This window comes from Marmota flaviventris, chromosome 7 (genome assembly GCF_047511675.1).
Source record: "Marmota flaviventris isolate mMarFla1 chromosome 7, mMarFla1.hap1, whole genome shotgun sequence".
In the NCBI taxonomy this organism is placed as follows: Eukaryota; Metazoa; Chordata; class Mammalia; order Rodentia; family Sciuridae; genus Marmota; species Marmota flaviventris.
Window position 1 is genome coordinate 68917584 of NC_092504.1, and position 25519 is coordinate 68943102.

At 36.7% G+C, this 25519-nt stretch overlaps 1 protein-coding gene across 3 annotated transcripts in view; it reads left to right on the forward strand.

The window, feature by feature from the left end:
- Window positions 1–25519, forward strand: part of Arhgap24 (Rho GTPase activating protein 24) — a 482648-nt gene that overhangs the window by 8614 nt on the left and 448515 nt on the right. Inside the window, exon 1 of one of the 3 annotated variants that reach the window (XM_027939806.2) lies at window positions 16825–16850. The exons of the other annotated variants lie outside the window; for them this stretch is intronic. The gene's annotated coding sequence lies outside the window, so the exon portion shown is untranslated. Of the gene's footprint in view, window positions 1–16824; window positions 16851–25519 lie in introns of those variants that run through there. 3 annotated transcript variants of the gene reach the window in all.

The following is a 25519-nucleotide window of genomic DNA, read 5'->3' on the forward strand; positions in this document are numbered from 1 at the left end:
CATAATTCAATCATTTCACCTCTAAACTTTCTTTCATTGTCTCACACATGAGCTTTTGGGAGACACCTCACATCTAAATCATAACACTAAGTTTGTTCCAGCATTGATAAAGTCTGTGTTGCCAAATGGCAGTGTGTTCCTTTGGAGCAATTTTGATAAGAACATGACTATGTGAATGCCTTTGGCAGGGGTCTGAGAAATGGATGTTTGGATTTTATAGAATGAAGATCTAGAAGGTGTATATACAGCATAAAATGTAATTCGACCTTCTTTCATAAATGTCGTATGCCAATCGGCTAGTTTCATTGACTGTTGGTTTGGAAAGATTGGTGATTCAACACACAAGAAAGAACCTGGAAGTGTCTAAGGGTGTTTGAGGTTGTCACAATGAGTGTGCAAAGCTACTGGCATTTCATGTTCAGAAGCCAGAATACCATATGTCTTGCAATGTGTGTGATGATCCCTTACTACCAAGAATTTTCCCTTCCCAAGCGCCAAGAGCATCCCCATTGAGAAACTAAAAGACTGAATATTTCATAAAATCATCTGGGAAATTGGAATGCTTCGTTTCATATCTATTCTTAGATGACAACTGCTGTTTATGATTCATAGAAGAGAAGAGCCTCCAGCTTTCTTCACTACATATTGACTATGCCATTAGAAAAGCAGTGAAAACCTTGGCTCTGTTAATACAGTGAGCAAATATGACTTGAAGACATACTAGGAATAGCTCCTTTGAGAAATTATTGGTTTCCAGATGACAGCCACATTTTTAATGAAACAGCTTACAGAGATTCCCATCCAATGTAACTTGATATTTCTTGTGTTCAATTAGCTGCTGTGATTAAAGCATTAAATGCATAGACTCTCTTCTCTGCAATAAGAAATAACACATGCTCAACTGCACTGTGCATAATGCCAAGTGACATGAGTACTTCTTGCCCTTCCTTTGGCCTCCTGCTCTTGTGTTGGCCTGGTACAGTCTGGGTCAGGCCAAAGATAGCACCCCTTCAGCAGGAGTGAAGCACTCAGCCAGTGTCTTTTCAACAACCTTTATACTGTTTTCAAATTTGAAGTGAACTTTGCTTTGGAATCACTTAAATCTCAGGTTTTTGTTTTTTTTTTTTTACATTTTTTTTCTTCTTTCTTGAATTTGTGAAGTCCTTGTTTTGTTAGGGTGTATAATTTTGAATTATTGCTGTGATCCAGTTCTCAGACACCATGGATATAAGAGGTGTTGTATGGATAAAAGTGTTGCCTGGCAAAATAAAGCAAGTTGATGTTTTCCGGGAATGATAGGGAATCCCTCCCCACTTTTTTTTTTTTTTTGGTCTTAATACTTTTGCAAGGGAGAGGGAAAGAGGCAGAGTCTAAGTATGTAACCACTTTTTTTCTATGCATTTAGTAAACATTTAGATTAAATAGAAGGTCAAAATTGCAGAATTAAAAATCAAGTCTTTTGGATAATCTTTCATGTCATTGTCTATGCTAGACCTACAGAAGAACCCTACACCAAATTAAAAGTTCCATGACATGTTCTGCTTGGAGTTAAATTATGGACTTCGGAACAACAGCTTATTTAGAATATGGCTGTTACCATCTCATTTCAAGTCTTCCAATATGGAAAATGAGTCCAAAGTGATTTAGTAACCTACCCCAGGACACATACTCAGAAACAAGCAGACCAGATTCTTGATTTTTGGTAATTATCCAGTTCTTCAGAGCCTTTCTCACCTGGGGTCCCTGAGAGAATTACAAGTTCAGTGTTCTATTAAGACATCCTGTGCCTATAACAAATGGCTTGTTCTGCTCTGCAGCTGCAACTAGGGCAGTTAACTGGTTATGTATCACCTTTGGCAAGTTGAGCAAATAGTCATTCCATATGATTTTCTGTGCTCCTAAGGAGTCCCTATACTTGCCCAGAAGCCCATTTGAACAGATTAAATCTGGCTTTCACCTAAATCCTATGTGTAGATATCACCTTTTTTTATCTTCTTTCCTTTTTTTAAAAAAAATTTAAATTTGTTTTAATTAGTTATACATGACAGTAGAATTCATTTATGCACTTTGATATATCATACACAGATATAATTTCTCATTTTTCTGAATTGAAATGTTGTAAAATCACATTGGTCACACAGTCACATATATACATAAAGTAATAATGTCTGTTTTGTTCTACTCTCCTTCTTATCTCCACAACCCCCTGCCTCCCTTCACTTCCCTCTACCCAATCTAAGATAACTCTATTCTTTTCTAGTGTCCCACCCCCTTAGTGTGAATTAGCATCTACATATTTGAGAAAACATTCAGCCTTTGGTTTTTTTGGGATTGGCTTATTTCCTTAGCATGATATTCTCCAACTCCATCCAATTACTGGCAAATGCCATAATTTCATTCTTCATTAAAGCTGAGTAATATTCCATTGACTATATATAGCACATTTTCCTTTATCCATTTATCTATTGAAGGACACCTTGGTTGGTTCCATAGTTTAGTTATTGTGAATTGAGTTGCTATAAACATTTATTTGGCTGCATTACTGTAGTATCCTGACTTTTAGTCCTTTGGGTATAAACTGAGGAGTGGGATAGCTGGGCCAAATGGTGGTTCCATTGCAGGTTTTCTGAGAAATCTCCATACTTCTTTCCATAGTTGTTGTACCAATTTGCAGTCTCAACAGCAATGTATGAGTGTACCTTTGCCCCACATCCTTGCCAACATTTATTATTGCCTTTATTCTTGATGATTGCCATTCTGACTGGAGTGAGATGAAATCTTAATGTAGTTTTGATTTGCATTTCTCTAATTGCCAGAGATGTTGAACACTTTTTCATATATTTATTGATTGATTGTATTACTTCTTGTGTGATGTATCTGTTCAGTTCCTTGGCCCATCTATTGATTGGGTTATTTGTTCTTTTGGTGTTAAGATCTTTGAGTTCTTTTTATATCCTAGAGATTAATGCTTTATCAGTGGTGCATATGGTAAAGATTTTCTCCCAATCTGTAGGCTCTCTCCTCACATTGATTGTTTCCTTTGCTGAGAAGAAGCTTTTTAATTTGAATCCATCTCATTTATTGATCCTGGATTTTACTTCTTTAGGGGTCTTGTTAAGGAAGTCGGATCCTAGGCCGACATGGTGAAGATTTGGGCCTACTTTTTCTTTTATTATGTGCAGCGTCTCTGTTCTAGTGCCTAAGTATTTGATCTCCTTGAATTGATTTTTGTGCAGGGTGAGAGAGTTAATTTCATTTTGCTACATACGAATTCCCATTTTGCCAGCACCATTTGTTGAATATTTTTGGCACCTTTGCTTAGTGTGAGATAACCATATTTATGTGGGTTTGTCTCTGTGTCCTCTATTCTGTATCATTGGTCTATCTACAAGTCTATTTTGGTGCCAATACCATGCTGTTTTTATTACTATAGCTTCATAGTATGGTTTAAGATCTGGTATTGTGATGCCTCCTGCTTCACTTTTCTTGCTAAGGATTGTTTTTGCTATCCTGGGTCTCTTATATTTTCAAATAAATTTCATGGTTGCTTTTTCTGTTTTTATGAAGAATATCATTGGGATTTTAATAGGAATTGCATTAAATCTGTATAATGCTTTAGGTAGTATGGCCATTTTAACAGTATTAATTCTGCATATCCAGGAGCATGGGAGATCTTTCCATCTTCTGAAGTTTTCTTCAATTTTTTTCTTTAGTGTTCTGTAGTTTTTATTGTAGAGGTCTTTCACCTCTTTTGTTAGATTGATTTTCAGGTATTTTATTTTATTTGAGGCTATTGTGAATGGGGCAGTTTTCCTAATTTCTCTTTCAGTGGATTCATCACTGATATATAGGAATGTGTTTGATTTATGGGTGTTGATCTTATATCCTGCTACTTTTATGAATTCATTAGTTCTAGAAGTTTTCTGGTGGAATTTTTTGGATCTTCTAGATATAGAATCATGCCATCAGCAAATAGTGATAGTTTCAGTTCTTCTTTACCTATTTGTATTCCTTTAATTTCTTTCTTCTGTCTAATAGGTCTGGCTGGCTAGAGTTTCAAGGATGATGTTGAATAGAAGTGGTAAAAGAGGACATCCTTTCCTTGTTCCAGCTTTTAGAGGGAATGCTGTTATTTTTTTCTCCATTTAGAATGATGCTGGCCTTGGGTTTAGCATATATAGTTTTTTACACTGTTGAGGTATGTTCCTGCTATCCCTAGTTTGTCTAGTGTTTTGAACATGAAGGTGTGCTGTATTTTGTCAAATGCTTTTTCTACATCTATTGAGATGATCATATGATTCTTGTTTTTAAGTCTATTAATATGATGAATTTTGTTTATTGATTTCTGTATATTGAACGAAATGTGCATCCCTGGGATGAATCCCACTTGATTATGGTGCCCTATCTTTTTAATATGTTTTTGTATGCAACTTGCCAGAATTTTATTGAGAATTTTTGCATCTATGTTCATTAGGGATATTGGCCTGAAGTTTTCTTTCCTTGATGTGTCTTTGTCTGGTTTTGGTATCAGGGTCATATTGGCCTCATAGAATTAATATGGAAGGGTTCCCTCCTTTTCCATTTCATGGAATTCTTTGAGGCTTATTGGTGTTAATTCTTCTTTGAAAGTGTTGTAGAACTCGGCTGAGAATCCATCTGGGCCTGGTGTTTTCTTGGTTGGTAGGCTTTTTATGATGTTTTCTATTTCATTACTTGAAATTGATCTGTTTAAATCGTGTATAATCGCCTCATTCAGACTGGGTAGGTCATGTCTCTAGAAATTTGTTGATGTCTTTTATATTTTCTATTTTACTGGAGTATAAATTTTCAAAATAGTTTCTAATTATCTTCTGTATTTCAGACATGTCCATTGTGATATTTCCTTCTTCATCTTGTATTTTAGTAATTTAAGTTTTCTCTCCATTAGCATGGCTAGGGGTTTATCTATTTTATTTACTTTTTTAAAAAACCAACTTTTTGTTTTGTCATTTTTTTTCAATTGTTTCTTTTGTTTCAAGTTCATTAATTTCAGATCTATTTTTAATTATTTCCTGTCTTCTACTGATTTTGGTGTTGATTTGTTCTTCTTTTTCTAGGGCTTTGAGATGTAGTGTTAGGTTATTTATTTGTTGACTTTTTATTCTTTTAATGAATGTGCTCAGTGCAATAATTTTTCTCTTGTTACTGCCTTCATAGTGTCCCAGAGATTTTGATATGTTATATCAGTATTCTCATTTACCTCTAAGAATTTTCTTATTTCATCCTTGATTTCTTCTACTATCCATTCATCATTTAATAGTGTATTAAATAGTCTCCATTTATTACAGTAGCTTCTATTTTTTCTTTATTGTTGATTTCTAATTGCATTCCATTGTGATCTGATAGAATGCAGGGTATTACCTCTGTTTTGTTATACTTACTAAGAATTCTTTGTGATATAAGATATGGTCTGTTTTAGAGAATGAGGCATGCTGAGAAGAAAGTATATTTGCTTATTGATGGATGAATTGTCTATGTATGTCTATTAAGTCTAAATTGTTGATTGTATTATTTAGTTCTATAGTTTCTTTAGTTAGTTTTTGTTTGGATGATTTGTCCAGTAGTGATAGAGGGGTGTTAAGGTCACTCAGTATTATTGTGTTGTGGTCTATTTGATTATTGAAATATGTTTGATGTATGTAGATGCTCCATTGTTTGAGGCATAATATTTATAAGTGTTATATCCTGCTAATATATGCTTCCCTTAAGAATTATGAATATCCTTCTTTGTCTCTTCTGATTAACTTTGGCTTGAAGTCTACTTTATCTGAGATACGGAAACCCCTGCTTGTTTACACAGTCTATATGAGTGGTATGTTTTTCCCGTCCTTTCACCTTCAGTCTGTGGGTGTCTTTGCCCATTAGGTGAGTCACTTGAAGAGAGCATATTGTAGGGTATTGCTTTTTAATTCAATCTGTCAGACTATGTCTTTTGATTGATGAGTTTAGATCATTAACATTCAAGGTTATTGAGATATAATTTGTATTCGTTATCATTTTGACTTATTTCTGGTTTTTAATTTGACTTATTTCTCCTTTGGTTGACTATTCCTTTAGTGTAGCTCCTCCCTTTGCTGGTTTTCATTTTTTTTTCCACTTCATCCTCATGGGATATTTTGTTGAGAATGTTCTGTAGCTTAAGCTTTCTAGTTGTGAAGTCTTTTAAATTTTGTTTATCGTGGAAGGTTTTAATATTATCTTTAAATCTGAAACAGTTTTGCTTGATATAAAATTCTTGGTTGGAATCCATTTTATTTCAGAGCTTGAAATATATTATTCCAAGACCTCCTAGATTTGAGAGTCTAGGCTGAGAAATCTCTTGAGATCCAAATTGATTTCCTCTGTAATTTGATTTTTTTCCTCTTACAGCCTTTAAGATTTTATCATTATTCTATTTGTTAGTCACTCTCCTTATAATGTGTCTTGGTGTGGGTCTGCTATAATTTTGTACATTTGGGGTCCTGTAAGCCTCTTGTATTTGATTTTCCATTCCATTCTTTAGATTTGGCAAATTTTCTGATATTATATCATAGAAAAGATTGCACATTCCTTTGGTTTGTATCTCTGCTCCTTCATCTATTTCGATGACTCTTAAATTTGGTCTTTTCATGTTGTCCATAATTCTTGGATGTTGTGTTCATGGTTTCTTATCATCTTCTTTGATGGTCAATTCTACTTTCAAGTTTATATATTTTGTCTTCATTGTCTTCCAAGTGTGTCTAATCTGTTGGTGATGCTTTCTGATGAATTTATAATTTGGTTTATTGATTCCTCCATTTTAAGGATTTCTGCTTGTTTTTTTCACAATCTCTCTTTATTGAAGTGATCTTTCACTTCCTGTATTTTTTCTTTGATTTCACTCCTTATACTATCCTTTAATTCACATATCAATTTAACTATGTACATTCTGAACTCTTTCTTGTATACTTCTTCTACTGTGTTATCAGTGGCTTCTGATATTGGAGTACCTTGTTTTGTTTGGGGCACTTTATTTCTTTGTTTTTTTATGTTCATGTGTTTTTCCATCTAGCAATATGGATCTAAGGCAGCACAAATTCTACCCTGTAGACCTATAGTGTCCTTGAAGGTTTCTAGTGCTTCATCTTTAAGGGTGAGACAAACATCAACAGCATCCAGTATAAATAATATATAGCCTTAAACCTAATAACTTCCACTAATGCTTCTAGTGCTTTCTAGCATTAAACCAAAATGATGAATTTAATAACTATCTATAGTATAAACATAAAATTTGCCAAAACAATTTAAAATTTCCAGTGGTGGATGAGAGAACAGAAGTAGCATAGTGCAGGACGTTTGTAAGAGGAAGAGAGAAGCTAGAAGCAAAGATTCACAAGAGAGTGGAAGAGAAGCGGACAAAGATTAGCTGTCGGAGAAAAGTTGGAAAAGAGAATACAAGAAAACAGACAAAGGAAGAATACAAACAAAGAGAAAAAATTAAAGATATAAAAATGCAACAAAAATGCAAACCATCATTCATATATCATTGTCCTCTATACACTGATGCATAAAAAATACCCTGATCCAAATATGGTAGAGATGTTAGCAAATAGAAAAATGAAATAAAATATATGTCAATGGGAAGTCGAACTGTCTCCATCAGCATTCAAAAGTTTCTCAGCCCTGTGTCTAATGTCTCATGGAATCACCAGCCCCAGATCTGCCCTCATAGACCCAGTCACTGAACTTCAGATACCTCAGGCTTGGCCAAAGGGCAGTCCAAAGATTTTAATGCTGTGCCTACTTGCAGAGAGACCACTAGGGATACACTCAAGCAAAGGAACAATCCTTGCTGGTGGCAAGACAGGGCCACCAGCACTCCCAGCAGGAAGACCCCAGGTGCCTCCAAACCTGCAGGCACCCCCAAACCTGCAGGCACCCCTACACTGGACCTGCAGGTCCCAGCCAGAATCCCCAGACAGATGCTGTTGTAGTGGTAAATCTGCTGGCACCCCAAGATGGGTGTGGTCATGTGCAATTAAACCTAGAGTCTCCCACGCAGCAGTCCTCTAGGTGGTGGTAGTAGTCGTAGTGGCAGAGGTTGGTGGTAGTGGCAGTTGCAACTACAGCTGTGGGGGCAGCGTCCCAAGGCGATCCCCAGGGGCCAGCGGTGGTATGTGTCAGGGGCAGCCGTGTCTGCGGTGGCAGCAGTGGGTGACTGCAGCTGCATGGGCAGCAGCACTTAGGAAGAAGACCTCCAGGCGACCCTGGGGTGGCAGCAGGGGTATCAGAGGCAGAGGCATTGGCAGTAGCAGTGTAAGTGGCAGTAGACTGGAGAAGAGGCCTTCAGCTGCTGGCGGCAGCGACCTTAGAGGTAGTGTCAGAGGTAGCAGCAGCCTCACCCAGAGAAAAGACCTCCGGGCTAGACAGCGGCATTTGTGGCCAGGGTGTCTACCTTCTTTTTCTTTTCTTTCTCTCACATTTTTTCTTCCTTTCTTTTTTCTTTGTTAACTGAATGGGTTCCGTATTTTTCCAAACAAGCAAATAGGAAAACTGCCCTTCTTCTAGGGCAGTTAGGTTCATGGCAGCTAACATTAAAGTTTTTGTTTATTTGTTTGAAAAATGTAATTATTTCTATATTTTTTTATCATTATCCAGTACAATATTACTAAATCCAAATATTTGTCTGGACTTTTCAGTTAAACTATTGTTGCTTAATATGAAATAAAATAATTGTGCACTATTTTACTTAGTAATACATAGTATGTATACCAATGTTAATTTTTATTGTTGTTTTAGGATTAGTAAACCTATACATGTTTAGATTAATATTTTTGGTATTAATTTTCAAATATAATTTGACCATAAATTGTGACTCTTTTTTTTTAAAGAGAGAGAGAATTTTTTAATATTTATTTTTTAGTTTTCGGTGGACACAACATCTTTATTTTATTTTTATGTGGTGCTGAGGATCGAACCCAGCACCCCGCACATGCCAGGCAAGTGCACTACCTCTTTTTTTTTTTTAATTTTTTATTGTTGGCTGTTCAAAACATTACATAGTTCTTGATATATCATATTTCACAATTTGATTCAAGTGGGTTATGAGCTCCCATTTTTACCCCATATACAGATTGCAGAATCACATCAGTTACACATCCATTGATTTACATATTGCCATACTAGTGTCTGTTGTATTCTGCTGCCTTTCCTATCCTCTACTATCACCTCTCCCCTCCCCTCCCCTCCCCTCTTCTCTCTCTGCCCCCTCTACTGACATTCGTTTGTCCCCCTTGTATTATTTTTCCCCTTCCCCTCACTTCCTCTTGTATGTACTTTTGTATAACTCTGAGGGTCTCCTTCCGTTTCCATGCATTTTCCCTTCTCTCTCCCTTTCCCTCCCACCTCTCATCCCTGTTTAATGTTAATCTTCTTCTCATGCTCTTCGACCCTACTCTGTTCTTAGTTACTCTCCTTATATCAAAGAAGACATTTGGCATTTGTTTTTTAGGGATTGGCTAGCTTCACTTAGCATAATCTGCTCTAATGCCATCCATTTCCCTGTAAATTCTATGATTTTGTCATTTTTTAATGCAGAGTAATACTCCATTGTGTATAAATGCCACATTTTTTTTATCCATTCATCCATTGAAGGGCATCTAGGTTGGTTCCACAGTCTAGCTATTGTGAATTGTGCTGCTATGAACATCGATGTAGCAGTGTCCCTGTAGCATGCTCTTTTTAGGTCTTTAGGGAATAGACCGAGAAGGGGAATAGCTGGGTCAAATGGTGGCTCCATTCCCAGCTTTCCAAGAAATCTCCATACTGCTTTCCAAATTGGCTGCACCAATTTGCAGTCCCACCAGCAATGTACAAGTGTACCCTTTTCCCCACATCCTCGCCAGCACTTGTTGTTGTTTGACTTCATAATGGCTGCCAATCTAACTGGAGTGAGATGGTATCTTAGGGTGGTTTTGATTTGCATTTCTCTGACTGCTAGAGATGGTGAGCATTTTTTCATGTACTTGTTGATTGATTGTATGTCCTCCTCTGAGAAGTGTCTGTTCAGGTCCTTGGCCCATTTGTTGATTGGGTTGTTTGTTCTCTTATTGTCTAATTTTTTGAGTTCTTTGTATACTCTGGATATTAGGGCTCTATCTGAAGTGTGAGGAGTAAAGATTTGTTCCCAGGATGTAGGCTGTCTATTTACCTCTCTTATTGTATCTTTTGCTGAGAAAAAACTTTTTAGTTTGAGTAAGTCCCATTTGTTGATTCTAGTTATTAACTTTTGTGCTATGGGTGTCCTATTGAGGAATTTGGAGCCCGACCCCACAGTATGTAGATCGTAGCCAACTTTTTCTTCTATCAGACGGCGTGTCTCTGATTTGATATCAAGCTCCTTGATCCATTTTGAATTCACTTTTGTGCATGGCGAGAGAAAGGGATTCAGTTTCATTTTGTTGCATATGGATTTCCAGTTTTCCCAGCACCATTTGTTGAAGATGCTATCCTTCCTCCATTGCATGCTTTTAGCCCCTTTATCAAATATAAGATAGTTGTAGTTTTGTGGATTGGTTTCTGTGTCCTCTATTCTGTACCATTGGTCCACCCGCCTGTTTTGGTACCAGTACCATGCTGTTTTTGTTACTATTGCTCTGTAATATAGTTTGAAGTCTGGTATCGCTATACCGCCTGATTCACATTTCCTGCTTAGCATTGTTTTTGCTATTCTGGGTCTTTTATTTTTCCATATGAATTTCATGATTGCTTTCTCTATTTCTACAAGAAATGCCGTTGGGATTTTGATTGGCATTGCATTAAACCTATAGAGAACTTTTGGTAATATCGCCATTTTGATGATGTTAATTCTGCCTATCCATGAACAGGGTATATTTTTCCATCTTCTAAGATCTTCTTCTATTTCTCTCTTTAGGGTTCTGTAGTTTTCATTGTATAAGTCTTTCACCTCTTTTGTTAGGTTGATTCCCAAGTATTTTATTTTTTTTGAAGATATTGTGAATGGAGTGGTTGTCCTCATTTCCATTTCAGAGGATTTGTCGCTGATATACAGGAATGCCTTTGATTTATGCGTGTTGATTTTATATCCTGCCACTTTGCTGAATTCATTTATTAGCTCTAATAGTTTCTTTGTAGACCCTTTTGGGTCTGCTAGGTATAGAATCATGTCATCTGCAAATAGTGATAATTTAAGTTCTTCTTTTCCTATTTTTATGCCTTTAATTTCTTTCATCTGTCTAATTGCTCTGGCCAGTGTTTCGAGAACTATGTTGAACAGAAGTGGTGAGAGAGGGCATCCCTGTCTTGTTCCAGATTTTAGAGGGAATGCCTTCGATTTTTCTCCATTCAGAATGATGCTAGCCTGAGGCTTAGCATAGATTGCTTTTACAATATTGAGGTATGTTCCTGTTATCCCTAGTTTTTCTAGAGTTTTGAACATAAAGGGATGCTGTACTTTGTCAAATGCTTTTTCCGCATCTATCGAGATGATCATATGGTTCTTATTTTTAAGTCTGTTGATGTGGTGAATAACATTTATTGATTTCCGTATATTGAACCAGCCTTGCATCCCAGGGATGAATCCTACTTGATCATGGTGCACAATTTTTTTGATATGTTTTTGTATCCGAGTGGCCAGAATTTTATTGAGGATTTTTGCATCTAGGTTCATTAGAGATATTGGTCTGTAGTTTTCTTTCTTTGAAGTGTCTTTGTCTGGTTTAGGTATCAGGGTGATGTTGGCCTCGTAGAATGAATTTGGAAGTTCTCCCTCTTTTTCTATTTCCCGAAGTAGCTTGAAAAGTATTGGTATTAGTTCCTCTTTAAAGGTTTTGTAAAACTCTGCTGTATACCCATCCGGTCCTGGGCTTTTCTTAGTTGGTAGTCTTTTGATGGTTTCTTGTATTTCCTCAATTGATATTGGTCTGTTTAGGTTGTCTATATCCTCCTGACTCAATCTGGGCAGATCATATGACTTAAGAAATTTATCTATGCCTTCACTATCTTCTAATTTATTGGAGTATAAGGATTCAAAATAATTTTTGATTATCTTCTGTATTTCTGAAGTGTCTGTTGTGATATTGCCTCTTTCATCCCGTATGTTAGTGATTTGAGTTCTCTCTCTTCTTCTCTTCGCTAGCATGGCTAAGGGTCTGTCGATTTTGTTTATTTTTTCAAAGAACCAACTTTTAGTTTTGTCAATTTTTTCAATTGTTTCTTTTGTTTCGATTTCATTAATTTCAGCTCTGATTTTAATTGTTTCTTGCCTTCTACTTCTTTTGCTGTTGTTTTGCTCTTCTTTTTCTAGGATTTTGAGATGAAGTATGAGATCATTTATTTGTTGGTTTTTTCTTTTTTTAAGGAATGAACTCCAAGCAATGAATTTTCCTCTTAGAACTGCTTTCAATGTGTCCCATAGATTCCGATATGTTGTGTCTGTGTTTTCATTAATCTCTAAGAATTTTTTAATTTCCTACTTGATGTCTTCTATAACCCATTGATCATTCAGTAACCTATTGTTCATTCTCCAAGTGATGTATTCTTTTTCCTTCCTTCTTTTATCGTTGATTTTCAGTTCCATTCCATTATGATCAGATAGGATGCATGGTATTATCTCTACTCCTTTGTATTGTCTAAGAGTTTCCCTGTGACATAATATATGATCTATTTTTGAGAAGGATCCATGTGCTGCTGAGAAAAAAGTGTAACTGCTTGATGTTGGGTGGTATATTCTATATATGTCAATTAAGTCTAGGTTATTAATTGTGTTATTGAGTTCTATAGTTTCCTTATTCAACTTTTGTTTGGAAGATCTGTCCAGTGGTGACAGAGGTGTGTTGAAGTCTCCCATGATTATTGTATGGTGGTCTATTAGACTCTTGAACTTGAGAAGAGTTTGTTTGATGAACATAGCTGCACCATTGTTTGGGGCATATATATTTATGATTGTTATGTCTTGTTGGTGTATGGTTCCCTTGAGCAGTATGTAGTGTCCCTCTTTATCCCTTTTGATTAACTTTGGCTTAAAATCTATTTTATTTGATATGAGTATGGATACTCCTGCTTGTTTCCGAAGTCCATATGAGTGATATGATTTTTCCCAACCTTTCACCTTCAGCCTATGTATGTCTTTTCCTATCAAATGCGTCTCCTGTAGGCAGCATATTGTTGGGTCTTGTTTTGTGATCCATTCTACTAGCCTGTGTCTCTTGATTGGTGAGTTTAAGCCATTAACATTTAGGGTTATTATTGAGATATGGGTTGTTCTTCCAGCCATATTTGTTTATTTATGTTACTAAACATGGTTTGTTTTCCACTTTGATTATTTTCCCCCCTTTAGTGTCCTACCTCCCACTGTTGGTTTTCATTGTTATTTTCCATTTCCTCTTCCTGTAATGTTTTGCCAAGGATGTTTTGAAGAGATGGTTTTCTAGCTGCAAATTCTTTTAACTTTTGTTTATCGTGGAAGGTTTTAATTTCATCTTCCATCCTGAAGCTTAATTTCGCTGGAAACACAATTCTTGGTTGGAACCCATTTTCTTTCAGTGTTTGAAATATGTTATTCCAGGATCTTCTAGCTTTCAGAGTCTGTGTTGAAAGATCAGCTGTTATCCTGATTGGCTTACCCCTAAATGTGATCTGCTTCCTTTCTCTTGTAGCTTTTAAAATTCTCTCCTTATTCTGTATGTTGGGCATCTTCATTATAATGTGTCTAGGTGTGGGTCTCTTATGATTTTGCACATTCGGCGTCCTGTAGGCTTCTAGGATTTGGGGTTCTGTCTCATTCTTCAAGTCTGGGAAGTTTTCTCGAATTATTTCATTGAATAGATTGCTCATTCCTTTGGTTTGAAACTCTGTTCCTTCCTGTATCCCAATGACTCTTAAATTTGGTCTCTTGATGTTATCCCATATTTCTTGGATGTTCTGCTCATGGTTTCTTAACAGTCTTGCTGAGCTGTCTATGTTCTTTTCAAGTTGAAATACTTTATCTTCATTGTCTGATGTTCTGTCTTCTAAGTGTTCTACTCTGCTGGTAGTATTCTCAATTGAGTTTTTAAGTTGGCTTATTGCTTCCTGCATTTCTAGGATTTCTGTTTGTTTGTTTTTTATAACCTCTATTTCCCTGTATAGTTGATCTTTTGCTTCTTGGATTTGTTTATGTAATTCATTGTTGAAGTGATCTTTCATTGTCTGATTTTGCTGTCTGATGTCTTCCTTGAGACTCCAGATCATCTGAAGCATGTATATCCTGAATTCTTTATCTGACATTCCATCAGCTGCAGCTATTACCTCTTCTAATGTTGAGTTGACCTGCAATGCTTGTGGTCCTTTCTTTCCTTGTCTCTTCATACTGTTCGCGTTCCTTTCTTCTTGGTGAAACTGTTGTGCTATTGAATTTTCCCCCTATATATTTATATTGGTCTTGTATAGTTGCAAAGTCTCCCTCGCAGGCGCGGGCGGCGGCTCTGCCCCTCCTCCAATTGGGGCAATGTGCCTACCACGCCGGCAGGCCGCTGGGCCTGCTCTGCCCGTCGGTAGCAGGTCCGCCGACCTTGCAGGCGCGGGCGTCGGCTCTGTCCCTCTGCGGGCCGCTAGGCTTTTTCTGTCGGTGGTCGCAGTTCTGCCTACTTTGCAGGCGCAGGCAGCGGCACTGCCCCTCTGCAGGCCTCTGGGGCTGTACTGCCAGTGGGTCGCAGGTCCGCCTACTTTGCAGGCATGGGGGGGGGGCGGCTCTACCCTTCCTCAGGCCACTGGGCCTGTTCTGTCTCTCGGTTGCAGGTCTGACCTGTTCTGATGGTGGTCTCAGTTCCAACTACCTTGCAGGCGCTGGGGGGAGGGGGCGGCTCTGCCTCTCAGCAGGCCGCTGCTCCTCTTCTGCCGGTGGGTCGCAGGCCTGCCTACCTTGCAGGAGTGATTGGAAGCTCTGTCCCGCCGCGGGCCACTGGGCCTTTTCTGTCGGTGGTCACCGTTCCACCTACGTGGCAGGCGCTGGGGGTGGGGGGCGGCTCTGCCCCTCAGCAGGCCGCTTGGCCTGCTCTGTGCGTGGTCACAGTTCCCTCTACCTTACCGGCGCAGGGGGAGGGGGCGGCTCTGCCTCTCAGCAGGCCGCTGCTCCTCTTCTGCCGGTGGGTCGCAGGCCTGCCTACCTTGCAGGAGTGAATGGAAGCTCTGTCCCGCCGCGGGCCACTGAGCCTTTTCTGTCGGTGGTCACAGTTCCACTACCTGGCAGGCGCGGGGGGTGGGGGGCGGCTCTGCCCCTCAGCAGGCCGCTGGGCCTGCTCTGTGTTTGGTCACAGTTCCCTCTACTATGCCGGCGCAGGGGGAGGGGGCGGCTCAGCCTCTCAGCAGGCGGCTGCTCCTCTTCTGCCGGTGGGTCGCAGGCCCGCCTACCTTGCAGGAGTGATTGGAAGCTCTGTCCTGCCGTGGGCCACTGGGCCTTTTCTGTCGGTGGTCACCCTTCAAGTGCACTACCTCTTGAGCCACATCCCTAGCCCATAAAATTGTGACTCTTGAATGAGTATTTAAATTTACTCTGTTCACTTAGATGGGAAATTTTTACTATAATAAGGATTATTTTTACAATTATTGTATGAAAGTATATTAGTTTAAATAAGTGCACACTGTGCATAACTTCTTACTCTCAATTCATAAAATTTACACATGTAGAATTTATTCCTAAAAAAATGGAATAGTTTCAGATTGATATACTTTTAGGAAAAATATATCTGATTACACACAATTTGATCAGTAAACTAATAGCTTAATTTTATATTTCTAAGATGTATACTTTTTAAAAATTATACCTAATGGACACTTAATAATTGTACATATTTATGGGATAAGATGTATAATTTTTTAAACCAGCAAGTAAACCTGTAGCTAATTTCTTTATCTTAATTACTTTTTATAGAAAACAGAGTACACAAAATTTATTGCATGCCTAAGCCATGGGAGTATTAGACTCTAGTAATATATTTAAAAGCATTTTTCTAAACTCAGCTGAAAAATATACTATATTGATATCAAGATGTAGCATAATATTTTCTGTTTTGGTTATATTGTTAAGCTAATTCCTTGGATATTCTTTTTATATTATTAGTATGTTGAATATCTTTAATAGAAATATAAATATTCTCAATGTGCTGTAGATTTTCATTCCATTAAAGCAATCTTCAAACCACTCAATAATTAATCATATGTTGTTCTTATTTTATGCTCTTCATAGTTTGGAAAACAAGCGGTAGCGCGCTCGCCTGGCATGCGTGCGGCCCGGGTTCGATCCTCAGCACCACATACAAACAAAGCTGTTGTGTCCGCCGATAACTAAAAAAAAAATAAATAAATATTAAAAAAAAATTCTCTCTCTCTCTCTCTCTCTCTTCCTCCCTCCCTCTCTCACTCTCTCTTAAAAAAAAAAAAAGAAATAAGTAAACCTGAGGGTATTTATCTCTTAGGAGATTTCATGCAGAAAGCAAAACCAAAAATAAAAAAAAAAATGCTCTTTAAAGTAACCAGTCAAATAATGGTGGGGAAGCCAGTGAGCCTGGAGGAAGGGGGAGGACTCTGAGCTCATTGTGACTGCTGTGTCAATATGAGGAACAGGCAGAGTTCTTTCTGTGCAATGGTTTTATTGTCTCTCTGTTTGTGATCCATCCTTGGCTGTTCAGTTTGAGGAACATTCCAGCTAAGTATCCTTAGCTTCCCTGATGTGAGCCTGGGATTACAGCTTGATGTCTTGGAAGGACTCTTTTTTCAAACAGGCAGGACGAATACAGCAAGTTGGGTGTGCAGCACATGGGTCAGCTGCGTGAGAAACCCTGTTCTTCAGGAACAAGGTGAGCCCTTTGTGCATCTGAGCTGATGGAGTCAGAGCTTGCTGCTCCACAGACTTTTGTAGGCAGTTTTCAAAAGTGCAGGATGCTGTTACAGAAACTTGGGGTTACTTGTGTATCTCAAAAGAGAGAATTCTTAATGCTTAGATTCTCTCAGGCATTTGCTCATGGCTCAAAGGGTGTCACATCCGGGACTTTGCTTCTGAGATGTACTTTTAAGTGAGATTAGGAATCTAGTGACTCCTGAGGGTTAGTATGTATGTGTTTAGTAAATAACACCCTGACCAAACGTATAGCAATAATAATAATGGCATATTTCTTACTGTTGTTTTCTTTTAAAAATTTTTTTTTATTAGTTGCTCAAAACATTACAATGATTTTGACATATCATACATTTGATTCAAATGGGGTATGAATTCTTATTTTTACCATGTGTGTAGATTGCAGGATCACACTGGTTATACAGCTACATTTATACAAACAGCCATACTAGTGTCTGTTGTATTCTGCTACCCTTCCTATCCCCCCCTCCTGCCCTCCGATCACCTCTCTCTACCCCATCTACTGTAACACATCTCTCTCTCTCTCTTTTTTCTTCCCCCTCACACCATCTTATATATAATTTTGTATAACAATGAGGGTCTCCTTCCATCTTCCATGCAATTCCCCTTCTCTCTCCCATTCCCTCCCACCTCTCCTTCCTGTTTAATCGTAATCTTCTCATGCTCTTCCTCCCTGCTCTGTTTTGAGTCTCGCCCCCTTATATCAAAGAAGACATTCTGCATTTGTTTTTTGGGGATTGGCTAACTTACTTACTCTTGTTTTCTATTAATTTGATGTGATAAAAAGATTTTCTCAATCTCTTAGAAAGAGCCATTAAATAAAATAAAGTTCTATTAAATTATTTTGTGGAAATGCCAAGCAATTAGTGCATGATATCCTTATGAATTATATTATTAGTGTGAAATGCTAAAATGATTCAGAATGATTATATGATATGTAAAGGTCATAATACCATGGGCCTGAGGGGGCAGGAGTGGAGGGGAGCTGGAGAGATGGAGAACAAATAAATACACATATCATCATGTTAATATGTATGTGATAAAATTACACATTTTATATATGTGTAATTAATATGATAGCTCATATTAGTCTCGGATGTGCTTGAATTACAGTTGGTGTTGGAGTTTGTTAGTGTACAGATCTAGTGACTGTTTAAGAAATTGGAGATTGATTGCTGATTCCAGTGTTGACCCATAAATTGTGAGCAGATTGCTTTATAGACTAGGGGTTAGGCAATGAGGGTCTTCGGTAAACTAGTCCCAAAGGATCAGGTTAAATATTTTCCTTAAATCTGAGCATTGATTTGGTATAAAGGTATTAAATGCTCTTTCTTCAGTCACCAGTTTATCAATTTTCTGGTATCCTCTTGTTAAATTTCTACAGAATTCTCTTTAGGAGGTAGTCTACTTGTCCCCTTTCTGAGACATTAAATTTTGTGCTATAATTAATTTTAATAAGAGGCAGGAAAGCACCACAACTTTCTGACAGCCCTTTAAGCAATCCAACCACAGAACATTTGTTTGAGGCTTTAGAGAAGTTATTGATCTGGCAGCCCTACTTTCTTTAGAATGATGCTTTTAATTCTTGCTTGCCTATGAATGTGGTACTTTTTGTTTGTTGTAAATCACTATTAACTATTTGACAGCTTATTTGAAAAGTTTTCTTTTCTTTTTTTTTCTTTTGGTACTAGGGATTGAGCCCAGGGCCACTTAACCACTGAGCCACATCCCTGGCCCTTTTTATTTTTTATTTTGAGACAGGGTGTCACTAAGTTGCTTAGGGCCTTATTAAAGTTGCTGAGGCTGACTTTGAACTTGAAATCCTCCTTTCTCAGCCTCCTAAACTTTTAAGTAATACAGGCATGCACTAGTGCACCTGGCTTGTTTGTTTGTTTGCTTTTTCTGAAACACAGTTTGCAAGGCATGACACTATAAAAGCCTCCATATTGTATAAGTCATTAGTGAACTTTTCCCATAAAGACTGACAAATGCAATTTTAAGAATCTCAGATTTTTAAATCTTTACTCATTTAATCCAATGCAAGTCCTTCTTTTTGCAAACTCCAATTTGCCTTTTATTAATAGATTTGTTTAGTACTTAAGTGTAATGCAAGTGAGATCAGCTCTTGCTTTTTACTTGTTAATGGTCTTTATAAAGGTTAAGACAAAATTTACTACTCTAGTACTCTAGGTTGATCAATTATCTTATTATCTTGCTTCTTCATCTCTAAAGTTTTGACTAAATCAGGCATGATATTAAATGTCTTGCAATTTATCACATAAAATAATGCTTTCTTAGACTAATTTAAGTTGATGATCTTTCATAATTAATGACTGGTTGTAGATTATAATTGTGTTTTAGCTCATTGATGGAGAGTATGGTAAATTCTTCCATTTAAAATGAACCCTGTGAATGTAAGTTTTGTTCTCTCTCATTTCCTCTGCTAATTTTTGTTTGACTGTAAACATCAATTTCAGAAATTATGATTACAAAAATAACTAACAGAAACTAGTTTCTTTTGCTATTAGTTGCTGCTTACTGTTCTGGGACTTGTTCACTCGCTTTTATTAATAAATCATCCTGTCTCTATTTTAGAGCAAATGTTATATAGCAATCACCAGGACACTTGGGACTGTTCACACCCATAAGACTGTGTGAAAACTAAGCTGTGGGGAGGAGAATGTCGAGCAGCAGTCCTAGAGTCATTTGGTATAGATTAGGAACCTGCTGGAGTCTTAGAATTAGGGTTTTTCATCTGGGCTTTTGTCCTGAGTTGACACTTGTTTCTCTGGACAGAACACCCTGTGGACCTGGAGGCCAAGGTACCTGGGTCCTGTGATAAGAACTTCCAACTCCTCTGGGTGTCTGCTGTGCCACCTCACAGAATTAGCTTCAAGTTCCCCTACAGGAGTTTCAGCTGCTTCATGTTCTGAATTCTAATGAATTTGAATCTGTGCTGAGCCGGTGACAGCTGTGAGTTAGGGACCACATCCACAGCTCATTGACTTCCATTCTAATTTCAATAGGACCTTTCCTCTTTCAAGTTTAATGTCTTATTTTTAACCTTTCTCTAGCTACTATTTTTTTCTCTCATTTCTTTTTCTTCCTTTTCTTTCTTTCTTTGCTTTATTTCTTTATCACTCTGGAATGTTGTCATACTAGTTTCCTTTAAGAACCAAACTTTCGACTTTTTTTTCTTTCCATGTTCTTTCTCATTATTATTAGTCATGCTGTTTACCTGACTTGCTTTCTTTATTCAGTTGCACAGTGAATTCACATGGTACTGCTTCCGTCATTACTTTTGTTTCTTTGTGACTCTCCAGAGCCATGGTCTGAATATTCCACGTTAATTGCCCAAAATTGCTTGAACAACTTGTGGCATTGCTATTGTTAACTCTTCTTTTCTCTTTCTATAGTCATAAAGCTCTTGTAGAAATGGAAAACTAGGGAAGCAATGGATTTGTTAAATATGACTTTAGTTATGGATTCAAAAATTCTCATATTTGAGAATCACTTCTGCTCTGATATTTGCAAACAGTGGCAACTCACTTAAAATACTTTGAAATGAAAATAAAGGTCAAAGGAGATAATAGAGCTGAAAGCCTTTCTGAGGCAAATTTTAGTGATTGTTACTGAGATTTCTTCTTGAGAAGCATTGCCAATCAATAACATGAGACATTTATAAATTTTATATCTTATTTTTTAACTTTGTATTTTAAAACCGGTGAGAGAAAGATTGGCAAATCTCATCCCCATTTTTAAATTTTTCTAAATGTTAGCAGTTTAAAGTTACCCAAATAAGGAGATTAATTGTGATATGATACTATTAACTAATTTATAAGTGTTATTCAAATTTTATCAATTTTCCCATCCATGAACTGAATCTGGACCAGGATATAAACAAGAGCCACACATTGCATTTAGTTTCCTCGGTCTGAGGCAGTTGCACAATTTTGCTTGCCTGAAACATCTTGACCCTATTGAAGAGCAACAGCCAGTTATGTAGGAGAATAACTCTCACTTTGGGATTTCTGATATTTATCATGATTGAATCCAAGTTACGCATTTTTTTTAACAACAGCACCATAAAAGTGATGCTGTCTCCTTCTCAGAGCATCATGTTAGGAAGCACAGGATGTCAGGTTGTCTAATTACTAGTGAAGTTAATTTCAGTTTCTCAGTTGAGGTCTACCAGGTTTCTCTACCATAAAGTTGGTCAGTTCCTTCTTGTAATTAATAGTATCAGGTGGAGAAATACTTTGAGACTATTGAAATGACCAGATTTTTTTTTTAAATCATACTTTCAACAATGGTTTGGTCTCTAAATATTTTTTCTTAAAACATGTGATAAATGACAATTTTTTCTTCTCATCATCCTCTCTATATTTTTAATTGAAATTCTGTAAGGAAGAGCTTTCCATCTTTTCCACTTATATACTTTTTCAATTGTTAATTTTTATCAGTATGGACCAGGGGTTTTGTTTCATGCTATGAGTCATGGTTCATTACCACTGGTCTTTATTTTGGTCCACCTTTGACCATTGGGAGCCCCTCCAAGTTAGCCCCTGTTCTTATTCATATGTCACCATCATTTTTAGAAGATTCTTATTTTCTGGTACTATAAGATACTCTAGACTATTCTTATATTTCTCTTAATCCAATCCTTGAGTCAGTCATTTCTCCAGGAGTCCAAATTCCTTTTTAAGAATGGTACTTAGAAAACAAGATCTGGGTGTTAGATGTCCTTATTCATAAAGTAATGTACCTCTTTTCTTCTATAATGAATTTACTTATTTGCTTAAATCTTTAATATACATAAAGCACTTTCAAAATTACTAATTCATATATCAGTAAAAAATATTTTCTGAATGGCGTAGAGGCCAGAGTCAAAATACTTTATTTTACTTTTAGGCGTCTTTTTCCCTTTAGTTTGGACTACAGAATTAAAATACGGTATTTTCTTTTTTTGTTACAGGGGGTTAAACCCAGGGACACTTTACCACTGAGCTACATCCCCAGCCCTTTTTATTTTTTTATTTTGAGACAGAGTCTCACTAAGTTGTTTAGGGCCTTGCTAAATTGCGAGGCTGGCCTCAAAGTTGCAATCCTCCTGCCTTAGCCTCCAGATCTGCTGAGGACTATAGGTGTGTGCCAAGGACCCAGCTGAAATGCTTAATTTTCATAGGTACTACTTTTTTCCTCCCCATCATGGAAAAGTTCTTTGCTTCGGCCTACAAAGAAAATTATGAACATACCATTTTGACCTGTATATTTACATAGTTTGGTAAATCACCTGCAGATCTGATTTTGATACTTTTTACCAACATGAAAAGGAAGCCTCATATTTCTAATACACTTTCAGGGTATTATGTAATTTGGAAATTGTAAAACCTTATGAACAATGCATGTCATTCACAATGAAAATTTTAACTGAGTTTTAAAACTTTTGCAAGAATTTGCTTAGAAACTAATAAAAACCAATAGTTTATTTATTGGTGACTTTTTCAACCTCCTTTTAGCTTATTCTCATTGTCCTTGGTTTTTGTCACCTTCACATTCCCTGATTCTTTTCCTTTAAAGTCTACACTGAGGACTAAATCAGCCTCAGTTTGTGCAGGTAGAAATTATACATCATATTATATCCTCACTCTCCATTTCAGTCATCACTAAAAATACTATGTTTTTTTTTCCTAGTCAATTCTGGACAAAAGATATTCCAAGAGACTAAGAGATCATTTTTCTATCATAATATCTTTTTGTCATTATAAGTATATTTCATAGCTATTTGATAGAAAAGCAGAAACAAAGCTCCAAACAAACAAGAGAAAGTCATTTATTGGCCTGGCCTTAATGACTGAGGTTCCAGAGAATCTCAATGAATCCTTGACACTGAGCTCTTACTTTTAAAAACCATGCCATTTTAAGCACAATTGACAACACAAATCATGTTTATTTTCTGGTACTTGTGGAAATCTTTCCCCCATTTTCTTTGATGATGAGTTCTGTTCTATAATTACTCAACATAGAACAGAACTTCAATCATCTTCTCTTTAAATTCTCTCTCTTCTGGGAAGCTGTATGTTAAAATTTCTCAGGGTACATAGGCTCTGGGCCAGTTACTCAATTTATTATCTTTACTCTTTGTGGTTCTTCGTCAAATTACTCAATCTCTCTTGGTATCAGTTTCTCCTTTTGGAAATTAAGCACAAAAAATAGAACTCCTTTACATGGTTATTATAATTTAAGTGAGGAGAGAGATATGCAGTTACAATTATTACTTATGGATGCTGCTTTATTTTGAATCTCATCATCATACCTGCATTTTTAAGGCTAGTAGATATAGGAGTATTTAGATGCTCAATAAAGTTTAGTCATAGTTATTCTTTCATTACAAAGAGGTGAGAACAGATGTCTTCAACCTCTAAGGATGAAGTCAAAGAGGAGAAATCTTTTAAAGAATAAAACACACATTATTGTGTATTCTTAACTCTATTAATATCATTAACATTGATTTAAATATAATGAAATAACAAAATAGTCTTATTTTAAGTTTTTGTAACAGAGTACAAGACTAAATTTCATGAGAAGTCCCATGATAAGGAGTGATCTATGGTTCAAATGACCTTCCAACCTCACAAACCATTTTGTCTTTCGGAATGACACGAATGTAAATGATGGAGTTTAAACAGTTGCATACCACGTCTTTCTTTCCCTGCGTTCTGTGTTTCAGTAAAGAGGAAAGTGGCTGGAAAAGAGAAATGAGGATAGAAAATGCTAAGAAGGGCAAGCCAAGTGACATTTAAGTACAGAAAAAAGCTGCTTTTAATATAAATTATCAGACATGATGGGACACTGACTTCTATTAGTATGTATTATTTTCAATAATGAGTCAGAATTTAATACATTATAAGATTGTAGGTGTTGATAGCATTATCTGATGCCCAGACAGAGGTAAATGGAGATATGATGGTGGTTCAGTGCTCAGGTCTCTCCTTACCTGTCATCTATGAGTGTAAGCATTATTTATCTTGAATAGTGAAAAGGAAATTTTTGATCTTTTTGTGTTAGAACTTATAGTACATATGTTTGAGTCTCATTTTGTTTTGGTAACTTTCAAACTCTTGGTAACAGATGAAGCAGTTTGCTGTTATTTTTGTTGTGAGATTTTGATCTTTTGTTGTAAATGATAGTGAATTCTCTCTTTCAGTGAGTGCATTTTCTACTGTTAATTACACTTGTTGGTTACAAAGTTCTGTGTTCTTTCATATAAATGCCAGCATTTTTTAAACTTCTTGGCTTTTGAAGGGTGGGTATTTGGAGTTATTAGGAATTGGGAAGATACAGCAGGTGTTCATTTACTAAGGTTTGTAAGAGTCATGTGTATGGCATTGTCATCCTTGGCCTATAGAAATCTGCAAAGCCTTCAGTTGCATGTGCCTTTTTGGTTCAGCAGTTGGATAACAGTGACAGCTTGTGCATCTTACCATGTGACAGGACCATCAGCATCAGAAATAGGTCCATCATGGTTGCTGATGATTTGTGCACAGGAATCTTTGGTATGATGAGAATGTTTGTTTATTTTTCCTAACTAAGAACAAAGAACTCCTTCCATGATGAAGTATATTTCTCCTTTGGCATTAGAGACTTTTATCTTTTGCATAATTCACTGATCACCTTTGACCCCAAGTCTGTGTCATGTCATGTTGGACAGGTTTTAATCGCAACGAGAAAGTTCAACAACTTATTAATTAAAATGGCCATGCGACAATGTAAAGACTAGCAATGAGCTCTAGGATATATTTGTAATAATTTTAAAAAGTACAACCTTAGGTTCTCTTTGGTTCATGGTTTGCAACACAGTTTCACGTGAGTTTCGCAAATTCCTAGCTACAATTATTAGCATCCATACTTTGTTGACAGATCAAAAAATGTTTTGGGAAGTTAATTTTAAACAAATATCTTTTGGTGAATGCTTGTCCTTCCTGGGAAAAGTTCTACTAACACAATATTGAGAAATGACTATGTAATTCATGGGTGGACAAAGAAGGAAGTCACTGTGTGACATTTACAAGTGAACAAGGAAGGAAGGAGGACATTTCAGGCAGAGGGAATCCATGTGTCAAGAAAGAGTGTTATGATGAGAATATTAAATATTTGGTAAATGTCTAAAAGTTTAGTATGAATTTGGATACTGCTGATGATGAAGGAATGAAGTCAAGAATTAAGAAAGGATTATAATGACTAAACTTGGTGACTAATTAATAGAAGGAGGCAAGAGAGAAGACAATTGGAAAGACCCTAACCACTGAACTTGTTAGTCACAGATGTTGGTGACTAAGTCTCCTTATGTCCCCTCCATGCCAGACTAGCCCAGAGTGTTAAATTACATGCTATGATAAAGCCTAAAAATATGGTTTCATGTTTCAAAATCATTTTTGTACCTTTAAGAAAATAACATTTATGTTTTTAATATCTGCAAAAGAATAATTATTTATCAGAGTTTGTAAATGCTAATTGTCAAAAAGAAATCACCTGGGATTTAAAAAGCAAAATTTAATGCCATCTTGTCTACCACTACTAATCATCAAAATTGAGAAACTACAGAATCAG